Source organism: Macaca mulatta, chromosome 4, assembly GCF_049350105.2.
Source record: "Macaca mulatta isolate MMU2019108-1 chromosome 4, T2T-MMU8v2.0, whole genome shotgun sequence".
Taxonomy (NCBI): domain Eukaryota; kingdom Metazoa; phylum Chordata; class Mammalia; order Primates; family Cercopithecidae; genus Macaca; species Macaca mulatta.
Genome location: NC_133409.1, coordinates 42,402,761 through 42,411,656, shown reverse-complemented (window position 1 = coordinate 42,411,656; position 8,896 = coordinate 42,402,761). Strand labels below are relative to the sequence as shown.

Genomic DNA, 8,896 nt, shown 5'->3' with positions numbered 1-8,896 from the left:
CCCAGAGGACATTGGGCAATGTCTGAAAACATTTTGGTGATTACAATGCGGGAGGCAGTGTTACTGGCATCTGGTGGGTAGAGAGCCAGGATGCTGCCAAATATTGTAGAAGGCCCAAGGCAGCCCCCTACAGCAAAAAATCATGCAGCCCAAAATGTCAGTAGCACTGAGATTGAGACACTGGTTTCAAATGAAAAGTTCAATAAGAACAATAAAATAGTCTTTTCATGTATTTATTCCTTTTCATTAATAGTCTTTAAATATTCTGGCAATAATGTCAAATGGAGGTTTGCTCAGTACACTAATTTTGTGAGAAGGTTACAGTGGTTCTGGGGTAAGAAAATTATGTGTTTAAATAAATGCATTGTTTCTAATACTGGAATGAAGATAGCTCTCAGATAGTTGATATTTAAAGTATTTATAGGTTTTAAATCACAACAGGTACTAAAAAAACATATTTATAGACTTTAAATCACAAAAGGTACTAAAAGGTACCAGTCATTAAATGTTGGTCTAAAATAAAAGTATAAAATGTTCTCATGAAATTTTCTTCTGAGAAAATGTGAATTCCTTGCCTTCAATTATTTGAATTCTGGGGATTTGGAACAAACAACATCCAAAATTGATCATGCATCACAGAAAAAGATGTAGGAAAGATAAAGACACGAGTTTAAGACCATTTTAAACATGTGTACTGCTTTAAATGTCTATATTTTGCTCAAACTGGTACCTTCCCTGTAAAACTGACACTGAATCCAAACAAGATGACACAATAATATTCTTCAAAGAACGAAGAGTAGATGCAATATATAGTTTACCTGTGTGTCAAAAAAACAAAACTAGCTTGCTCATTGAAAACCAGCTACTTGTGGAGGAAAAAAATAAAGGCAATTCGTTTTCTTATTTTACATGAGTCTTTCTAACACAAAAAAGCATGAAGACTGAGTGTTCAGTAGAGTCTACAATGTTGACCCCAAAGTTCAGGATTGCATTGTTATGTTTGACTCTGTCTGATGGCAGAAGGGCTTCTGTCTCCCAGCATCTAATAAGGAAAATCAAGTTGTCTTTTCCATGCGGTGACTCCTATCAGCAGAATTTTAAATATACTTTTAATAAAAGCACATGAACATGTGAAACTTTATGGTTGGTATGGGTAGATGGAAAACCATTAAAAATGTTTTTAATATGGAAAATTTAAGACCACAAAAACGGTATATATCAAAGACTTTGGCCAAGGCATACCAATAAAGCATTCACCTACTGCGTAATGTTAACACAGGGCAAGATAAAAGTAAAGCTGGTTCATTTCTTCCCATCACAACAAAAAGGTTGATAAAGAACATACTTGATATCAAACAGAGCTTCCTGCTGGCTTCAGTTACCTGGGAGTTTGGAGCCTGTGGTTTGAATAATGTTCCGCCTACAATAGGAAAGACAGCAGAAGTGTGGAGAGACTGATGGGGCTTCCTGCAGGCTGAGCTTTCAGAGTTCAAACTCATTCTTTATTCTCGAGTAGAAACGATAACGAATGTGTAAATAAATAGTCACGGATCTTCTGAAGTTCCTCTTTTGGTGCTGGGAATTGCATAATGGTGCACCCAGTGGAGATGAGTCGCCTTCCTCAAACTGTACTCCAGAGTTACGTAAGTTATCAAAAGAATTGGCAAAGAAAAATTTTTCACAAATTCACCTGAAAATAAATCTCTGTATATGAGATTCCTGAAGAGACAGGGTTTAAACAGCTGGGGCATTGACTAAAGAAAATTTGATCATGAAAAACATAAAATCTGTAATATTAATAGACTTCCTACACATGCATAAGTTATCACTTTAATGACTATAAGTTTTGTCTCTTTAATTCTGGAAAATATGTTGCCAAACTAATAAAATCTTAATATAAAAATCCAAATTTTAAGATGAAATATACTTACACCTGCTAGAGGTCATAATTTTTTTTCCTAAAAGGAATGCCTACATCACTATCAAAGAGACCTCCGCTTGATCCTCATGAACTTAGACATTATTTGTCTCATTTTCAAACATATCAATAAAAACACTTAAGAAAATACATTTTGTAATTTCATACATCATGTTCTAATCATTTCTAACCATTCAAATAACAATTATATTTGTCATTCAAATTTTTGAAATCCACCTTGGTTTCTGTTATTAGCAGATATGCTTTGAGCAATGCACAGACGGAAATACTTTAACTTTTGACAAATGAGCCTTTAAGTTAAAGGAAGGTGGAGACAAAGAAAATTCTGATACAATTCAAACTGGCTGAGCTATAGAAGCAGTTCCGAGTGACCACCAGAGGGCAGCATCCTCAAATAGTTGTGAGGGGGAGGGGCGGGGGCGACAGGGACGCAATTTATGGTGGTTAGTAGAATCTATTTAGAACTTCAAAGTCTTGTACTGTTTTCTAACTCCTCCAGTCGAAACCCAGAAGAGTGAGAACAAGCATTTTTTTTTCACCAACTTAAAAAACAAGTGGAAAAAATTCTAAAGCAGAAATAATAACACTTTACAGTGCTTAACCATGTGTCCAGCACTATTCTAAGGGCTTTACAAATATTAACTCCCTTAGTTCTCCTAAGAACCCTGGGATGTGCACACCATTATTACTCCCAATCTTACAGAAAAGGAAACAGAGGCACGGGGAGTTTATCACTTGCTCCAGTCACATAGCTGCCAAGCGGTGGAGTTGGGATGCAGACCACAGCGGCTGGCTCCGAGTCCAGGCAGAAGACTTCTCCAACGGAACTGAGAATTCCCAACGGGTCCTCTGTTCTAGTGAGTCACTAAGCCTCTCTGATGAACCGGAAGTCAGATAGTAACTTCCTCCTTTCACCCAATTTTCTTAGAAGATACAGTGTGGTTTATTTGGTCTTATTTTTCCATAATAATAACCATCTGCACTTAAAAAGAAATCCATCCTGTACTTCTTTGAAATGCATACTATTACAGGCATATGTGTCATATTAAGACTCGTCAAAGAGAATAATGACTATTTTTAGGCTTTGAGTCTTAAGACAGTGAAAACCTAAATGTACACAAAAGTAAGTAAAGACTGGAGCCTCGGCCAGCACCGGGCTTATAAATTGGTTAAACCAACAGCCTACGTATGGGGAAAAATGAAGAATATCTACAAAATAATATATTATTATATCCTCATCATGATACTGAAAAAATTGACTCAAGAATTACTTGAAGGGGATCCCAAGCTAGAATAAGAAAAAGACAAATCAAATTAATTAATCAATCAGGAGTATCAAATCAAAACAAGGTTTAAAAATAGACTTATAGGAGAGAGGTAGTAAATTCATGTGGAACAAATCTGAACTGTCAAGTAAACCATTCATTCATTCATTCATTCATTCATTTATTCATCTGGAAATTACGGAGAGTTAGAGACAGAAGTAGTGACATCTTCATAAAGTAGAGGCTGAAAGAGAAGTAGGATTTTGCCAAAAGAGGCAAAGAAGGGGAGTGCTTTCTAGCAAAGGGATCAACAAAAAACAAGTTCAGAGATATGGAAGAGCAGAATGTGTTTGAAGAATGGCAAAAAGCCATAATTAGCTAAAATCTGTGACCTTTGGAGAAAGGTGGGGAAAAGGAGCCAGGAAATATAGGGGATGGAGAGGAGGAAAAATATCTTTCTTTCCTTCTGCTCATCCTAGGTTCGTGGCTGAGGCCCTATAACAAAATTAAGATTAACAAAAGAGGCTGGGCACAGTGGCTCACACTTGTAATACCAACATTTTGGGAGACCAAAGTGGAAGGATTGCTTCAGCCAAGGAGTTTGAGACCAGCCTAGGCAACATAGGAAGACACTATCTCTACAAAAAATTAGCTGAGTATGATGGCATATGCCTGTAGTCCCAGCTACTCAGGAGGTTGAGGTGGGAGGATTGATTGATCCTGGGAGGTAAAGGCTGCAGTAAGCCATGATTGCCCCACTGCACCCCAGCCTAGGTGACAGAGCAAGACATTGTCTCAAAAAAAAAAGTAATGAAAGAAAAGCATAGAAATGTGTTTAATATAAATTTTATATGATACCAGAGCCTTCATAAGGAAATGAAGACCTGAAGAAACAGTTCAACCTGAATGTGTTTTGTTTTGTTTTGTTTTGTTTTGTTTTGTTTTGTTTTGAGACAGAGTCTCACTCTGTGGCCCAGGCGGGAGTGCAGTGGCACGATCTCGGCTCACTGCAAGCTCCGCCTCCCAGGTTCACACCATTCTCCTGCCTCAACCTCCCGAGTAGCTGGAACTACAGGTGACCGTCACCACGCCTGGCTAATTTTTCATATTTTTAGTAGAGATGGGGTTTCGCCGTGTTAGCCAGGATGGTCTCAATCTCCTGACGTCATGATCTGCCCGCCTCAACCTCCCAAAATGCTGGGATTACAGGCGTGAGCCACTGCGCCCAGCCCTGAATGTTTTTTATAGTAGGTATGATGAAGAGCGGACAGTCATGAGGAAATATGACAGGGCAAAAAGAGTATCATCTAATGGTAATAAACTTCTTCCAGTTTACCATTAACTGGGAAAAGGCCTGCTTGTTCAGATTCTTCTCTGTGACCTTTCATCTTCAGAGAGAAGGATATTCCTGTCCTCTGGGTATAAGGAAAGCATCTCTCATATGAGAGTCTTATGACCTTCTTCAGGGGAGGGTCAGAATATCCTCCCAGGTTTTATGACAGGAAGAAGGCCAGCGGCAGGAGTGGGAAAGCAGGTGAGAGTGACTTTCCCACTTCTTCAGTTTTCTCAAATTACTTCAGCTTAAAATATCCAATATGCCAAGATTCCATATTTTGGGATAGTGAGTCCTGAACCCCATCAAGGGCAATGGGATCTGAAGTCTCTGAAATGAAAATCTTGGTAAGGGACTTGACTTTTATACTGTAGGAAATAGAGAAAATAAGAATAAATTCTGGTGCATATCTAGTGTGCAAGTAAAAGGTTATCTTCAAATGTGTTATGAAGTATTCATATGAAGGATTGAATCATGAGTTCCTTTAGGGTCACAGGTGCTGCCCAATCAGGAAAGCAAGCCCACAATTTCAAATGGCTTAATGAATGGGAGCAGTAACAAATAAAAAAGAAGTACGGAAAGAGAGGTGAAAAGAGAAAGTGAGTAAGGGCAAGTAAAGAACACGTAATAGAGGTAGTGTCTCCAGAACACGCAAGAGAGGAGATTTAAGCAATCATGGTCTGTTTATCCGTTAATGTCCATTAGCCTCAGACCAGCAAAATGATCAAGAGAACCTAATTACCTAAATCAGACATTTTAAAACATAGGCATGTGCCTCTCAAGCATTTTGAGTTCCTACTATGTTCAAGGCACTGTACTAGGTGCTAGGTAATCCAAGATGAAAGAGAGATGATTTCTGCTGCCCAGAAATTTATAGTCTGTATAGGAGCAGGGTGAAGATGGCCAATAATAAAAATCATTGTACTATAGTCAAGACCTCACGAAGAGCTGTCTGCATAGTTCTATGATATTAGAGAAATAAGAAACATCCTTCATTCAGAAGGATGTTTAGGGTATTTATGATGATGATGATGATGATGATGATGATGATTATCATTATTATTATTATTTTAGAGACAGGCCTTCACTATGTTGCTCAGGCTGGACTCAAAATCCTGGACTTAAGGCATCCTCCTTCTCAGAGTCTCAGGTAGCTGGGATTACAGACAGGAGCCACCATGCACAGCAATGTTCAGGTTATTGTTTTCCAGGACTGTCCTGGCCAAGGATGTTGTTCTTTCCAGGACTGTCCTGGCCAAGGATGTTGTTCTTTCCTCTTCTCTTCTAGAAGATTCTCTTTCTCTCTCAAGGTGTATTTCTCTGAAGAGGTTACTAAATCTTCTTTCACCCCAGCTCTTAATAAAGGCCTAATCAATGAATAAATTAATAAATGAGGAAATTGAATGTTTATTTGACAATTCAGGCCCCAAAAGTTTGCATAATCAAATATAAGAAAAAATCCTGCCTTGCAAAAAAAGAGCCTCTGTGTCTCTTCCCCCGCATCAAAAAAATAAATAAATAAAAGTTTAACAATTTACAAATAGTAAATTTAGACATTTCCTTGAAAGAAAACTGAGTGATGTCTACCCAGGCAAAAAAAAAAAAAAGAGAGAGAGAGAGAGAGACGGATAAAAGTGGATACTACACTGAATAGGAAATTGAAAGATAGTTTTTATCCTAGCTTGCTACCGTCTAACTGGATAAACTTAGACAATTTGAACTAGTATTTCCTCCCTGTTTCAACTAGTAGAAAATGTATTTACTAGCAACTTTTTTTTTCCCTTGGGGCATGGTAGAGAGAAAAAAAGTTAAAAGTCAATTCACAATGATCAGAAATGAAAAAAATAATGAAACTTTAAAAAATATGTTTTTAGGCACTTTATTACATGTTTGGATTTAGTGTACCTAGTGTATGCAATATTACTTCATGTTCAAAATTATTCCAACATGCACTGTTCTTGTACTGCAGATAAAGAGTCTGAAATCCAAAGTTGTTACATATTACCCCAAAGTGGCCAAACTAATAAAGTAAAGCTATGCCATATATATGAGATACATTCCATAAGCATAAAATGCAGAATCCCTAAATGCGATTTTCTCATTGCATAGGAAAATGATTTGAAAGTTTTTGAGAAAGTACTATAATCAGGTTAACTTTACATATACAGTAGTAACATGATGCAGAAAAAAAATTATTTTCTCATGAATTTAACAAACAATTGCTAAATAAGTTATTGTGCCAAGGACTGGGGTGCAATACAATAGAAATCGTGTCCATCCCAGAGAGTTTTCAGTATAATGAGAGATGTAAATACGTAATCAGCCAATTACAATTCAGTGGGGTAAGTATTGATAGAGGGGCAGAGGATACTCTGGGAAAACATAAAATGAGTTCTGAACTCTGTTTGAAGAGTCAGGAGAGCGTTGACGGACCAGCAGAAGTGAGCCAGGTGAAATGTGGGTAGGAGTGTTCCTGAGAGGGGAAAGAAAATGAGCAGAGACCCTAATAATAGAGAGATATGACTTTTGGCTTATTCTGGGGAACTAATACAAGTTTCCTATGCCTAGAGGATAGGGTTTCAGATGGGGAATGGAGAGGGATGAAAGTAGCATTAGGTATAAAGGAGCCAGACTAACATGAGCCTTCAAGCTGTAGTTAGGAGACTGGACTTAATTCTAACCCTGCTGAGTATCACCTGATCCTGTTTGTGAGTTAGTGTAGAGGCTGAAGATGAAAGTAGCATTAGGTATAAAGGAGCCAGACTAACATGAGCCTTGAAGCTGTGGTTAAGAGACTGGACTTAATTCTGACCCTGCTGAGTATCACCTGATCCTGTTTGTGAGTTAGTGTGGAGGCTGAATTGGAGAGAAACACAACTGTAAGCAGGCTACCAAGTGTGATGGACCCCATTATTTGTTTGTGATTGTTTCCTCCCTCCTTACTCTGAGCATACTCTCCTGTGGGTATAGTATACTGCCCTATCCTAACAACTATGAGCTTGGCCACAGGACTCACTTTTGCCAACAAAATCTTGGTGGACTTGACATATGCCACCTCCGAGCAGAAGTTTTAAGTGTACGTGATGTGGTTCTGTCCTTCCTGAGCTTCTTCCCTTGGCCATGAGACTAGTTAGCCTCAAACAGGAACTTCTCCCTCAGCCTGAGTCCCAGAATGACAATAAGATGTGGAGCTCAGCCAAAGTCAGGCAAGCCTGGCTAGACTCAGGCAAGCCCCACCCAGCCAGTCAAGCCTGCGTTTAACCTACTGTCTTCATGTAACACAAACAAGAAATAAATGTTGGTTTGCTCATTAAACAACCAAAATTTTAGAATTGCCTGTTGTCACAATAATTGCTGACTAATCAACCAGCAATTATCACAGGTGAAATGTGATAATGTGAGAAACGTGAGAAATGATTGTAGTATAAATTAAAGTTGTGACATTGAGGTTGGGAGATTTGAGGGCTACCAAAGAAACAAAACCAAACAGGCCTTAGTAATTTATTAGAGGTAAAAGCGAAAAATATAGAGGAGCAAATCATGATATCAAGATTTCTGTCTCAGTAACTGGGGATGGGAAGCAAAGACTTATGTTAGAAAATTTTAAATGTTGAATTCTTTAGTAAGTGCAAAGAAAATAATGGAGCATAACACTGACAAATATTTTAATACACATGTGTGTGATTATAATTACTAAAGTGACTATCATCCATCTCTATTAAGCATCTAACAAGTGGAAATAGGCTTAATTTGCATGAAAAGAGGTTATTACATTCAAGAATGACACTTCTGACTAAAAACGTTGTTAGATATTAGAATGCATTATCCATGGTATTCAAGGAATTTTCTTTTACAGGGTATATTTAGTTCCAGATTAGACATGGAATTTTCAAAATTAATTATGAAGGAAGATTTTTTTTTTTTTTCTAGCAGTGTGATTTTACAGCACTCTTTCCTATTCTTCAAGGCTTTGCTTAGGTTAATTTTCTCTCTCTGGGCCTTCATTTCACCGTCTGTAAAAACAAGAAATGGGACTGGATGGTTTTCAAAGCTCCTCACAGTTTGGAAACCGCGAAACAGACCCCACCAGGACTGTAGAACATTATGGAGTAAACCCATAGTCTAGGTTATGAAAGGCACCTTGGGAGCCTTGGGAAAGGTACCCGTATATAGTGCCCTTTATATATATCAATATTGATATTGCCAGAGATAGAGAGAAGACACTCTTTCCTGATAAGGAAAAATATTTAGTTAAAATTAGGTTCTGCATAATTAAAATGTGCAAAAAAAGGGTCAAGAAATGTAATTTTCTGTAACTTTTTAAATATGAATAGAAATCCCAAATATTTTATGCCTTAT

The 8,896-nt window shown here is 37.7% G+C and overlaps 1 long non-coding RNA gene across 1 annotated transcript; it reads right to left on the bottom strand.

Moving 5' to 3' along the window:
* Positions 1-219: 219 nt before the first annotated feature.
* Positions 220-3,843, bottom strand: LOC144340287 (uncharacterized). Its single transcript, XR_013416225.1, has 2 exons — positions 1,383-3,843; positions 220-1,083 (listed from the first exon to the last, which is right to left on the bottom strand). It is a non-coding gene; the product is annotated as an uncharacterized LOC144340287 (long non-coding RNA).
* Positions 3,844-8,896: the final 5,053 nt, after the last annotated feature.